Source organism: Pinus tabuliformis, chromosome 2_2 (genome assembly GCF_031772625.1).
Source record: "Pinus tabuliformis cultivar Carrire ecotype Pingquan chromosome 2_2, CPIR1, whole genome shotgun sequence".
Classification (NCBI taxonomy): Eukaryota; Viridiplantae; Streptophyta; class Pinopsida; order Pinales; family Pinaceae; genus Pinus; species Pinus tabuliformis.
In genome coordinates, this window is record NC_142300.1 from 725,575,817 (window position 1) to 725,589,682 (window position 13,866).

Here is a 13,866-nt window from a genome sequence, read left to right on the forward strand (position 1 = left end):
ATCAGTGTTTTATCCAAAATAATAAAAAATGATTTGGAAAATTGGGAATTTTGTTCATAGATTAAGGTTTTAACTTATTTGACCATGCACCTGGTCATTTGGATTCGAACAAACTTGGATTCATAAAATGGTATTTGTAATTTATTTGGTATTGAATAGACTTGTGATGAATCACCCATTCTAATTGTATTTATTTTTGTGTATAATATATGCTTTTATTGATTCAAATTTTATAATATAAAAGTGGGTGCTTAAGACCTTCCAAGTGAGAATGAAAAAATGGGTGCTTTTTAAACATAAAATTAGTGTAAAATTACATTTGAATTTGGTAATTTGGCTATTTTGTATGTTAAGAACAATGTAAACTTTGAAACGGGAAATCTTGCCAAAAAACCTCGAAAAAACATCAAAAACAGTGTTAAAAATGAAAAGTGTTGATGTTAGAATAACACCTTTTTTTTCTTGGATAAATTGTCAACATGTTTTAAAAATGGCGGTGAAAACCAATTTTTTGCGCAAAAATTGTCCAAGAAACACTCTCAAAATGAAAAGTGTTAACGTTGGGAAAACACTTTTTTTTTTCAAAAGTAAAATTTCAGCATTTCGAAATAATGGCGTAAAATATTTTATCATGACCCCGAAAAACATTAAAATTTAAAAGAAATAATGAAAACATAAAATAAAATAAAAATAAAAATAAATTAAAACAATGAAAAAACACAAAACAAAAAAAAGTAAAAAAAAAATAACAAAACATAAATTAAAAAATATACTAAAAACGAAACATAAAATAAAAATAAAAAACGAAAAAAAAATTAAAAAAAAAAATGTAAAAAAAAAACAAGATTAATGATAAGAATAAAAAAACATTAAAAAAAAAAAAAAAAAAAAAACACTTCTAAACCATAAAAAAAATTGGCAAAATGAAAAAAAATAACAAAAATATGGAAAAGAAAAAATAGAATTTAAAATAAACTTAAAATTAAGTAGGTAAAAATAGAAAAAATAAAAAATAATAAGAAAAAAATTAAAAAAATTAAAAACAAACTAGATTTAAAAAATAAAAAATAAAATTAAAAACTAGTAAAATTAAGATTAAAATGTTGATTACTTAAAAAAACAAATATAAAAATATATATTAAAAAGACAAAAATAAAAAATAAAAAATGTTTCAAAAAATTATCTCATAAACCATAAAAGAATTTGGGAAAGAAAAAAGAAAAAGAAAAGAAAAAAGAAAAAGAAAAAGAAAAAGAAAAAAAAAAATTATATATATATACAAGTAAAATTAAAGAAATTGAAAAAAAATTAGCAAAAACTAGGAAAAAAAAATTTGAGAAAAAGAATTAATGAAAAAAATTAAAAAACTAGTAAAATTAATATTAAAAAAAAAAAAAAAAAACTCAAATTATAAAAAAGAAACCATAAAAATATGAAAATTATTTAAAAAAAAAAAAAAAAAAAAATATTAAAATATTAAAAAAACCAAAACAATTTTAAAATTTAATTTAATTTTAATTTTAATTTTTATTTATTTATTTTTTTTATTAAAAAAATTTATTATTATTAACCTTTTTTTAAACATTTTTTTTTTCTTATTAAAAAAAAAAATCATGAAAAGATTTTTAATTCTTTTTTCAATGAATTAAAATTTTTAATTTAAAATTTAAAATTTAAAAAAAAAAATAAAAAATTTAATTTTTTTTTTTTTTTTTAATGGATTATTTTAAAAACTTTTTTTTTTAAAATAATTATTATATTAATTTTTAAAAAAAACATTTTATTTTTCTTATTTAAAAAAAAATCATCAAAAAATATTTTAAAAAATTTTAATTTAAAAATTAAACATTAATAAAAATTATTTAAAAGAAAAATAGTTTTTATGCCCCCCGTCCGCTCGTGGTGGCGCAGCCATGGGCAGAGGGCCTGCGCGCAGGACCCTCCACCCATGGCCGCGCCACCACGGGCGGCCAGGGGGCATAAAAAACATTTTTTTTTTTAATAAATAAATTTTATTAACGTTTAATTTTAATTAAAAAAAATTTAATGATTTTTTGTTTTGTTTTTTTTTTTTTTTTAAATAAGATTAATAAAATATTTTAAAAACATTAAATTAATATAATATATATATATATATATATATATATATATATATATATATATATATTTCTTTTTTCTTTTAATCCATAAAAAAAAATTAAATTTAAATTTAAATTTTATTATATATTTTTTTTTTCCCGTGGAAAAAGTCGTAATTTCTAGTAGTCATTTGAAATTACATTCTGTAGATGCTGTGCATATTCATACTGAGACAGTGTGTCTCTCAGAGAGTTCTGTAGGAGACTGTCCTGAGTTCCAAAAAGGAAAAACTAGAAAAGATACAGAGATATGATCATATGAAAAATACCATGCACTCTCCACGCAGGGAGTTCGGAGAGGTGTCTGTCCATAAAGCTTCTGTCTATAATAGAAAACAGAAAATAGAGATAACATGTAAACTGTGTTTGCTGTGCAACCATGAGTTCTGCCTCCCATTTAAGGAGACACAAAAAATATAGAGTTTGCTGTCCATTTTATCAGTTTTATCTAAATAGCATGTAAATGAAAAAAAAACAAAAAAGAGCATCTGTTTGTGCATAATGGGACCCCTTTCAGTTCTGAGTATCCCTTTGTGCCTGATGATCAACAAAAGGTCGATGGTAGTGCTGAAAGTAGGTTCCATCCAGGTCTTCTTGTATTAGCCAGTCCGCTTCTTCCCTCTGCGCTGCTTGCTTGGATAGGTAGTCCGCCCGAGTGTTGCGCTCCCTGTAGATATGTCGACATTCAAATTTTTCAAAAGCATCTGTTAGTCTGAGTGCCTCTTCCAGAATGTGTCTCAAAGAGAAAACAGAACATGTTGATTTCCTTGTAAGCCAATTGCAGACAATCTGTGAATCTCCAAACAATTGAAGTTTTGTGCAGCCTTTTTCATGTGCAAATGTGATGAGGTGTTTTGCAGTGATAAGCTCAGCATAGTTGTTTGTGCCCCTCCCCAGGTGAATTTGCAGCATGAAGTAGTGGCTGTCTCTCAGGTAGAGTAGGGCTCCCCCCCCACAACCAGTCTCTTGGGCTGAGCCATCAAAATAGGCCCAGGGATAGGATTTATCTATGAGCTCCGGGGTGATGGTCCTATGGGGGGCAGGTGGAGGATCTTCAGGAATGAGAGCTAGGTCCGCAAAGAGGTGTGCTATAATGACAGGCCAGAGAGGAGTCTTTTGGTCAAAAATGGCTCTGTTCCTTGCTGTCCAGATGGACCAGCACATCAGGAGGGGGATATTCTTATCTTTTCCTTTGTGTCGAGCCTGCCAGTTTTCCCAGGCATCACTAATAGAGTGACCCTGCCATAGCTGTATAGAGGGAGACATTGTAGTAATAAGAGACCACTGTTCTTTGACAACCGGACATGTGAGGAAGAGGTGTTCAGTATCTTCGTCGTTCATTTTGCATAAATGGCACCAGAAAGGTCCATGGAAGGACCGCTTTTTTAGGTTTGCTCCTGTAGGTATCTTGTTGAAGAGAATTGTCCACATGAGAAGGCGTGTTCTGGGGGCTGCTTTTAGATGCCAGATAGATTTCCACCATTGTAGCATATTGTCTGGTTTTAGTGGCTGCATGAGCTGTAGGTATCCTTCTTTCGGGGTGTATGAACCACTTTTTGCTAGGGCCCAGACAATTTCGTCCTCTTCCTCTGTGATTCTAACCTGTGCTTGTGAGAGCGCCTCTATGTAATTCTCCCATATTTGTCTCCACTGATTAGGAATGTGAAGGTCTCCGCATGTCCTCCAGGCCTGTTGGAGAAAAGTGGAGTTTGCCTGGTCTGCAATATGAGAAATATGCGTGACTCCCTGATTTCTGAGGTGGATTAGGAGCTGTGCTGGGAGATTGTGCATATTCCCGCAGCCGATCCATGGATCAATACCGACGCGAACAGAGCTGCCTTGTCTGATCCTCCAGGTGATGCCTTCTCGGATTAGGGGTAGGGAGTTTATGACCGCTTTCCATATTATTGAATGCCTACCACTTCCTCTCTGTTCCCTGCATACCCAGCTGTAAATACTTTCTGGAGCGATGTATTTCTCCATGACTACCTTCGTCCAGAGGCTGTTTGAAGTGAGGAGTTGCCAGCCCAGCTTGGCTGCCAGTGCATTTGCAAATAGATCCAGTCTCTTTATCCCCCAGCCACCCCATTTTTTTGGTCTCGCGATGGAGTCCCATTTTACCCATGCAAAGAGGTTTCCTTGCCTGTTTCCTTTCCATAAGAATCTGCAGCAGATTTTCTGTAGCCTGGAAAGAATCCCTCTCGGTATCCAAGCCAGTGACATCCAATACACTGGCGTTGCTTCAATAACAGATTTAATAAGCGTGAGTCTCCCAGCCCTAGTGAGATATCTGTTGTACCAGACATTGACTCTTTTCTCCACTTTGGTAATGAGCCAAATCCAATCAGCTATTTTGTACCCTCCATGCTTCACCCTGAAACCTAGATACTTCAATCCTTCCTCCATAGGGTGTATTTGAAAAGGGAAGCGGTTTTTTGTGTAGATGACCTCTTGAGGGGTGCATCCGAGCTCTGTTATGGTGGATTTATGAACATTTATAACCATTCCTGTTGCTTTCTGGAAGAGATCAAACACCTGTTTTAGCGCCGATGTGTCAGCCATGCTACCATTTAGGAAGATCAACACATCGTCCACAAAAAGGAGATGTGTAAGGAAACAGTTTTCCGAGATTTTTATTCCTTTTAAGCTACCTCTTCTGTGCTCAGATGCAATAAGTCTGCTTAAACCTTCCATAATGAGGAGAAAAAGAAGGGGGGATAGTGGGCATCCTTGTCTGAGACCCCTTCCAGCAGTGAAGAAAGGGGAAGGAGTGCCGTTGAGGAGAACGCTGAATGGGACATCAGAGATGCAGCTCATGATTCTTTTAATGAATAGGAAAGGGAAGCCCAAATGGGTAAGGAGCATACGGATGTATAGAAGATTTACTCTATCGAAAGCTTTTGATAGGTCCACCTTGAGGATCATACCCTTTAAATTTTTGCTTTGCATAGTGTGGAGAAGCTCTTGTGCAGTGCCAATAGCTTCATGGATTTGTCGTCGGTGGAGGAAAGCGAACTGCTCAGAGGATATGTTGGCAGATAGAATGGGTTTGATCCGATTTGCTAGGATTTTGGCCAGTATCTTATAGAGGCAGTTGCAGAGCGAGATAGGTCTGAATTCATCAAAGGAGACAGGCTTGTCTGATTTGGGAATGAGGGCTATAAAGGTGGCTTTGATACTAGCAGGGATAGATCCCAAATGACAGCAGTGGTTTATAGCATTTAGTAAGTCTTGCCCCAGCAGATCGTAGAAAGTTGAGTAGAATTCAATAGTCCAGCCATCCGGGCCTGGGCTTTTGTCTTTCTGAAAACCTTTGATTGTCGCTTCCAATTCCTCCATTGATATATCTTGAATGAGCGCGTCTGCTTCCTCCTCATCAACAAATCTTGGAAAGAGTTCTGCCACTCTCATTATTTCAAGAAGGTTTGCTTGTTCTGGGGCCTTGTATATGTTCCTGAAGTGTGTGGTGGCAAGATGTGCCAGTTCTCCAGGTCTGCTTACCGAGTGTCCCTGTTCATCCTGCAGCTCCCAGATTGTATTTATAGTCTTCCGTCCATTTGCAAACCGGTGGTAGAACTTTGAATTTTCATCCCCTTCCTTTAGCCAGATGGCTCTGCTTCTAAGTCTCCAGGAGTCCTCCCTATCCCTGAGTATCTTGGATCTTTTTTTAATAAGCTCTTCGTACATAGACTTCTGGTCTGGGGATAAGAATGTACCATCTGAGTGGGATTCGAGACCTTCAATTGCTTGTTCCGCTTGTGAGAGAGTATGGTCATCTAGTTGTCTCTTCTGCTTTGCCCATTCTCTTGTGACTACTTTGATCTCAGAGAGGTTCCTGACAAAGCCTTTTGCTGGGTCTTCATTCTCCCGAATTGGATGTGCCTTCCAGTAGTCCGTAATCAGATTGATATAGGAGGGTTCCCGCAGCCAAGTGGCATTGAATTTGAATGGGGCTTTTTGAGCTTGTTGTCTAGCACTTATTTCCAGGAAGATTGGTCTGTGGTCCGATATCCCCCCACTTCCCACCCATTGTCTGGCTCTAGGGTGTAGATTACACAGACCTTCTTTGATGATAAAACGGTCGAGCCTCCTTGCTAAACTCTGGTCCCCAGTTCTGTTGTTCTTCCATGTGTACTGGATTTTTGCAGAAGGGAGGTCAATCCAGTGAAAATCCTCAAGCAATTTCCCAAAGTAGTCCGAAAGGGGGTCAATTTGTGCCTGATGACCCCAAGATTCAGAGAAGCCCATTGAAAAGTTCAAATCTCCCCCCAAGATAATGTTTTCATCTATTAGGATCGGGGAACCAAGGAGCTTTTGCCAGAATAGTTCTCTGTTTTGGCAGGGGCCATAAACATTTATGATTTTGAGATTTTCCTCCAGATCTTTTGAAAAAATATCAGCCCCCAGATAACCCGCTCCGCCCCAGCTATTTTTTAAATTTATGGAATTGTTCTTAAAGCCCATAGCTATACCTCCAGATCTTCCTGACACATCGATGGCTGTAATAGTCCATCCCGGCAGCCATGATTGGAGAATGGAGGTTGCAGAGTCTACTTTACATAAAGTCTCTTGTAGGAATATAATGTCCACAGGATCAGTTTTAAGAAGACGCTTCAAGGCCGATTTTTTATCGGGGCTGGCCAACCCTCTACAGTTAAAGGACATTATTTTCATGGAGGGGGGCGGGGGAGGGTGTCCTGCGCTCTAAGGGCCCTGGGGATAGTATTCTGTTTACCACGGAGGACCTCGTCCTCCAATTGTTTTCGAGCAATGGTCATATTAGACGGACGGCCCCGCCCCAGCTTGGGCGAGAGAAAAGGAGCATCCACCGATATGCCTATGGCATCCGAGACATGGAGCTTGGTGGTCGCGCGGGTGGGGTACCGGGGAGAGGAGTTTACAGAAGGGCAGGGTGTGGGGAAGGAAATGTGGGGAAAAGAGGGGATGGAGAGAGGGGAGGGGAAACCCGGTGGATTCGGGATAGGGCAGGAAACATATAGCGATGGGAGTTGTGAAGGGTTAGAGTCCATTACAAGGTCGAGGGCAGAAGGGGAAGAGGGCGGGGGAATTTTAATGGGGGGAGGCACACCCGCGGAAGATAAACACAAAGATGCATTTTTAGAAACAGAGGCAGACGAAAGAGAGGACGTACCCGAGGAGAAGACCGCACCCTTTGCAGCTCTTGATCTTGTCAGAGGTGGAGAAGGAGGCCGAGCCGAGTTTGAGCCTTGTTTCTTTCGGCGCGGTGCATTAGGCGCCTCCACCGTATCTGAGGTGATGATGTGGTCTGTTCTGCGAGCCATAGCCACTGAGGGGTTCGGCTGTCCTACATCAATATGCGGACCCTGGTCTGAAACCGTCTGCTCTGTCTTCTGGAGAAGGGGGCAATCCTTATAAAGGTGACCCACCTGGTGGCATCTTCTGCATCTGTAGGGGATGCCTTCATAATCGAGCTTTTGCGTTCTAGAAGTTGTTTTCCAGTGAATATTGATATTTTCCGGCACCCCCCCTCTGGTATCCATATGCACCAAGATTCTTGCATATGCCAGCGAGCCGGTTTTGATGTAGGATTTATCTGATTCCATGAAAGTGCCGAGTGCATTTCCAATTCTCTTGAAGATGTCTTCAGACCAGTACTGAAGTGGCAATCCTGGGAGCCTGACCCAGATAGGTCCGATACCTATAAGCTCCGTCTCTGGGTCAAATAATGGCGTCCATCGCTTGAGGAGGACCGGGGCTTTCTCGAAATGCCAAAAAGATGAGAGGACCCAGCTCGTGTGGTCCGCCCGTGCAAATTTGAGTGCGAACCAGCCGCGCACGAAGGTCTGGACTGTTGGAATGTCCACTAAGTATTGGCCCCAGATCGTAGACGCCCATTCCTTTAACTTTGCAGCCGTTGCATGCCGACCCTTTATCCGGCCCACAAGGACACAGTCCGCCAGATCCATAGCCTCCCCCCAACGTATATCCTCTTCCAATCTCAGGAAAGCGTCTTCCGCAGTCGATTTTAGACAGCGCTGCTTCTTGGAAGGCCGAGAGGACATACGTCCCGGGATAGCAGTAGCCTGTGAGTCCGCAGGGTTAGAAACAGGTGGGGGGGGAAGAGGGTTAGATCCAGGAGGGGGAAAGGCTTCAGGAAGGGGAGGGATCTCGTGATAACTTCCGGAAGGGGCAGCAGGGGCCGATAGGGGGATAGAAACCGAGGAGGGGGGGTTTTCCTCCGGAGGAGGGGGGATAGTGACCGGGGGAGGGATGGAAACCGCAGGGATAACAGGCGTAGGAACAAGGGAGAGGGGATCCGAGGGTTGTGTTGGAGCGCCGTTCGGAGATGGGTTTAAGCAGTCGGCCAAAAAACCCAAGGTGGCCGGGGAGGGGACCGCGAAAGAGTTCCAAGAGGAGGGCTCACCTGAGAAAAAACCGGAGGGGGGAATAGGGTCGATTTGGGGGGAGATGGATTCGAATCCGGCTGATAAGCTCCCACTGTTCAGACCCCCAGAAGAAGAAAACGTGGACCTCCAAATGGAGCTATCCGCCAGCGGAGATGCCGAGTAATCCACCTCCTCTAAGTCCATGTTGACAGCTGCACTGAGTCTCCTTCAAGAAAATAGGTAACCGCCCAATAGAGCCTACCTCGGAACCCGATAACCGTTTTGGGGTTTCACCGGTAGCAGGTAGGTAAAAAACCCACAAGATCCCAAAGTAGGAAGGGATCGAAAAATACCTGGTCGCTCTTGCCGTTAACCTTGAGTCCCGTCGCCTTCAGGTTCTGTCGGCCGATCCCGTAGGGTGCCGCCGTTCCGATGCAGTGGAGTAATAACAGGTATCCAGGGCGAAAGGGCAAAGGTAAAAAGAGTGGGTAAAACTTGAACAGGGTTAATACGAAGAAAGAGGGAGTCACGGACGCGGAAGGGTAAAAACTATTACCGCACGGAAAACGATGACGGATCCAGGTGGAGGGTACAGGAGCAGGTGGGGTTCACAGAGCCGTGCGGCGGCCTGCAAACCCCTGTCAGGAGGGTTCCATGGCTAAGTTGCAGAGTATCAAAAGCTTGACTCTCATCTTTCTAATCAAATTTTATTATATATATATATATATATAAAATTTTTTTTTTAATTTTTTTAAATAAGAAAAATAAAATGTTTAAAATATATATATATATATATATATATATATATATATATATATAATAATTATTAAAAAAAAAATGTTTTTAAAAAAATGCATTAAAAAAAAATTTAAATTTATTTTTTTTTTAATAATTTTTTTAAAATTTTTAAATTTAAATTAAAAATTTTAATTCATTTAAAATCTTTTAATGTTTTTTTTTTTTTAAATAAGGGAAAAAATTTGTTTTAAAAAAAAGTTAATAATAATAATTTTGTTTTAATAAAAAAATGGTTTTAAAAAAAAAGAGATTGGTTTTTTTTAATATTTTAATTTTTTTTGGGTTGTTTATCTATATATATATATATATATATATATATATATATATATATATATATATATATATATATATATATATTTATTTATTTATTTATTTATTTATTTATTTATTTATTTGATTGAGTTTATTTTTGTTTCTTTTAATATTAATTTTAATTTTTAATTAATTAATTAATTAATTTATTTTTATTTTTATTTTTTATTTTTTGTTTTTTATTTTAATCCTAGTTTTTGCTGATGTTTTTTTTTTTAATTTCTTTATTTTTACTTACTTAATTTTTATCTTTTTTTTTTTTAATTATTATTATTATTTTTTCTAAATTCTTTTATGGTTTATGAGATTTTGTTTTTAACATTTTTTTTTTGTCTTTTTATGTATATTTTTATATATGTTTTTTAGAGACAATTATTTCATTTGGATTGAAAATGTAATTAACGATGTATAAATATGTAGAATATCAAAAATGCAAACTATCGACCTCCTTCTTTAAATATGCAAAACAATAAAAACCTCACTACAAAAAAAATAAAAATAAAAATAAAAACAAGAAAATATGAAGAAGAAGACCACTTCCAAAGTTATTAAATTTACAAAATAATTATTTATATTTCGTACATTATAAAATTAAAATTAAAAAAAAAAAAAGCCTTTTAAAAAAAGGGCATGGTGTAGAATTACCACTTTTTAAAATCAACATCAAAATCACTACCATTCTAAAACGCAATGTACATAAAAAAAATTATAGTGCCAAAAACTATACTGTAAAAAAACATGTGTCTTCTGCATCACCCCTTTTCAAAATCGGGTCACTTTTTTGGTATCTCTACAAAACGGGTAACATTATCAGTTCCCGTTTCAAAGTTTACATTGTTTAAGTCATCCCTTTGACATCCTCTTTGCTTTGATATTTATTATAATTAACACATTTTAATGTCCACATAAAAACAATGTGCTAAGGAGATTTTGTCACTAAACGCTAAATTTAAACACAATAAAATTATACATACATTTACAAATTTAAAAAATAGTAATAAAAAATTTCAAACTAAACCATATATAAAATACTTCAATTCCACATTAATTTCCACTTTAATCATTAACTTCATATCTAAGTATTGAGGGTCTTCCACAGTGCATTATACTAGATATCATTTTTTGGGATTCAATTGTGTTAAGAAAGTCATTCATCTATGACCATTTCCATGAGAGGTAGTTGTAACTGACTAATTTCTCATGATTTTTGAATATTCCACTTAGCACTCATTGCATCGGGTAATGCTCACAGGGGTGAAGAAGTGGGATTGAAACTAGTGAAATGAATCACAACGTCAATCATCACTTTTGGGGCTTGCACATGGTAACCAGGACCTCTCGGGAGGTTACCCATCCCAGATCGCCTATGGCTCAAGCACGCTTAACTATGGAGTTTTCCCCACAATCAAGCCCACTTAGCTTGCTACCCCATTTGCAAAACCATAGAAAGTATTGTGCCTCCTGAACCATTCAAATAGAGCTCCCTCCACTCTTATGTATTTAAGTATTGACGGTCTTCTGTAGTGCATTATATTAGATATCATTTTTTGGGATTCATCTGCATTAAGAAAATCATTCATCTATGACCATTTCCATGAGAGGTAGCCGTAACTGACTAATTTCTCATCATTTTTGAATAGTCCACTTAGCACTCATTACATCGAGTGATGCTCGGAGGGGTAAAGAAGTGGGATTGAAACTAGTGAAATGAATCACATAGTGTCAATCATCACTTCGAGGGCTTGCACCCAGTAACTAGGACTTCCCGGGAGGTCACCCATCCCAAATCGCCTCTGGCTCAAGCACGCTTCACTATGGAGTTTTCCCCACAATCAAGCCCACTTAGCTTGCTACCGCATTTTCAAAACCTTAGCAAGTATTGTGCCTCATGAACCATTCAAGTAGAGCTCCCTTAACTCTTATGTATTTAAGTATTGAGGGTCTTTCGCAGTGCATTATATTAGATATCATTTTTTGGGATTCAACTACGTTAAGAAAGTCATTCATCTATGACCATTTCCATGAGAGGTAGTTGTAGCTGACTAATTTCTCATGATTTTTGAATAGTCCACTTAGCACTCATTACATCGGGTGATGCTCACAGGGGTGAAGAAGTGGGATTGAAACTAGTGAAATGAATCACATAGCATCAATCATCACTTCTGGGGCTTACACTCGGTAACCAGGACTTCCCGGGAGGTCACCCATCCCAGATCGCCTCTGGATCAAGCACACTTAACTATGGAGTTTTACCCACAATCATAATTAAGCGTGCTTGAGCCAGAGGCGATCTGGGATGTGTGACCTCCCGGGAAGTCCTGGTTACCAGGTGAAACTCCTGGAAGTGATGATTGATGCTATGTCATTCATTTCACTAGTTTCAATCCCACTTCTTCATCCAATGCAATGAGTGCTAAGTGGACTATTCAAAAATCATGAGAAATTAGTTAGTTACGACTACCTCTCATGGAAATGGTCATAGATAAATGACTTTCTTAAAGCAGTTGAATCCCAAAAAATGATATCTAATATAATGCACTGCAGAGTACCCTCAATACTTAAATACATAAGAGTGAAGGGAGCTCTACTTGAATGGTTCAGGAGGCACAATACTTGTTAAGGTTTTGCAAATGGGGTAGCAAGCTAAGTGGGCTTGATTGTGAGGAAAATGCCACGGTTAAGCACCCTCGAGCTAGAGGTGATCTGGGATGAGGTGACCACCTAGGAAGCCCTGGTTACCGAGTGCAAGCCCCGAAAGTGATGATTGATGCTATGTGATTCATTTCACTAGTTTCAATCCCACTTCTTCACCCTTGTGAGCATCACCCTATGCAATGAGTGCTAAGTGGACTATTAAAAAATCATGAGAAATTAGTCAGTTACGACTACCTCTCATGGAAATGGTCATAGATGAATGAATTTGTTAAAGCAGTTGAATCCCAAAAAATGATATCTAATATAATGCACTGCGGAAGACCCTCAACACTTAAATACATAAGAGTGAAGGGAGCTCTACTTGAATGGTTCATGAGGCACAATACTTGCTAAGGTTTTGCAAATGGGGTAGCAAGCTAAGTGGGCTTGATTGTGGGGAAAACTCCACATTTAAGCGCGCTTCAGCCAGAGGCGATATGGGATGGGTGACCTCCTGAGAAGTCCTGGAAACTGGATGCAAGCCCCAGAAGTGATGATTGACACTATGTGATTCATTTCAATAGTTTTAATCCCACTTCTTCAGCCCTGTGAGCATCACTCGATGCAATGAGTGCTAAGTGGACTATTAAAAAATAATGAGAAATTAGTCCGTTACGACTACCTCTCATGGAAATGGTCATAGATGAATAACTTTCTTAATGCAATTGAATCCCAAAAAATGATATCTAACTTCATATATTTTACTTGATTATTACCTTCCACATTCCCCACTCCTCCTTTCAATGCTCCTTTGCGCCTCTTGGTGCAATTTCTAGTTTTATTATATAAATACAAATTTATCTAAACATTTATAATTAAAAATTATTATATATATCCACATTTATAATTAGAAATTTGTATATATACACCAATATTGCATCTATAAAAATAATTTTATTATATATACACAAATATTTATGAGACATTTTGTTTTTTAGTCCCTACCATAAGGCAACAAGGACGCTTGTAATCATTTTGCCTCTGGATCTGAGCCCGTGTATAAAAATTAAATGATTTAACCTAAATTTTTACATTGCATGCTTTAGTTCACCTTTTTATCCACCTATTAAAAATCGATAAGGTTTTTTGTTAGCTAATGAAATGTTTTGAGTTCTTATTTAGCCTCTTCCCAAGGCGGATAGAAAGGAAACTTACTGTTAAAATCCATATTTTTTTTTTTACATATTGAAGTAACACTGGAACATTAATTGTTAAACATTTTATGTGGGTAAAATGTTATGACTCACTGTTTTTATTTATAAATACATGTCTACTCTTTGTACACACATCTAGCATGTAAACACCATGTAAACACGTCTGGCATAGAAGACATGCAGTGGTATGCCATTGCGCCGATCTAGACAAGCCCCAACACATCTGGCATAGAAGATAGGCAGTGTTATGCCATTGAGTCGATGTAAACAGGTCCCAGAAAGTCCAAACCCTACCCTTACTCTCAAATCCTACCCTTACTCTCCCTTTCTTCGCACACCATCGCGCACCAAAAGAATGAGCTTCCTTTGGTACTAGTCCTAGATCCACTATTGGTTCTGCTA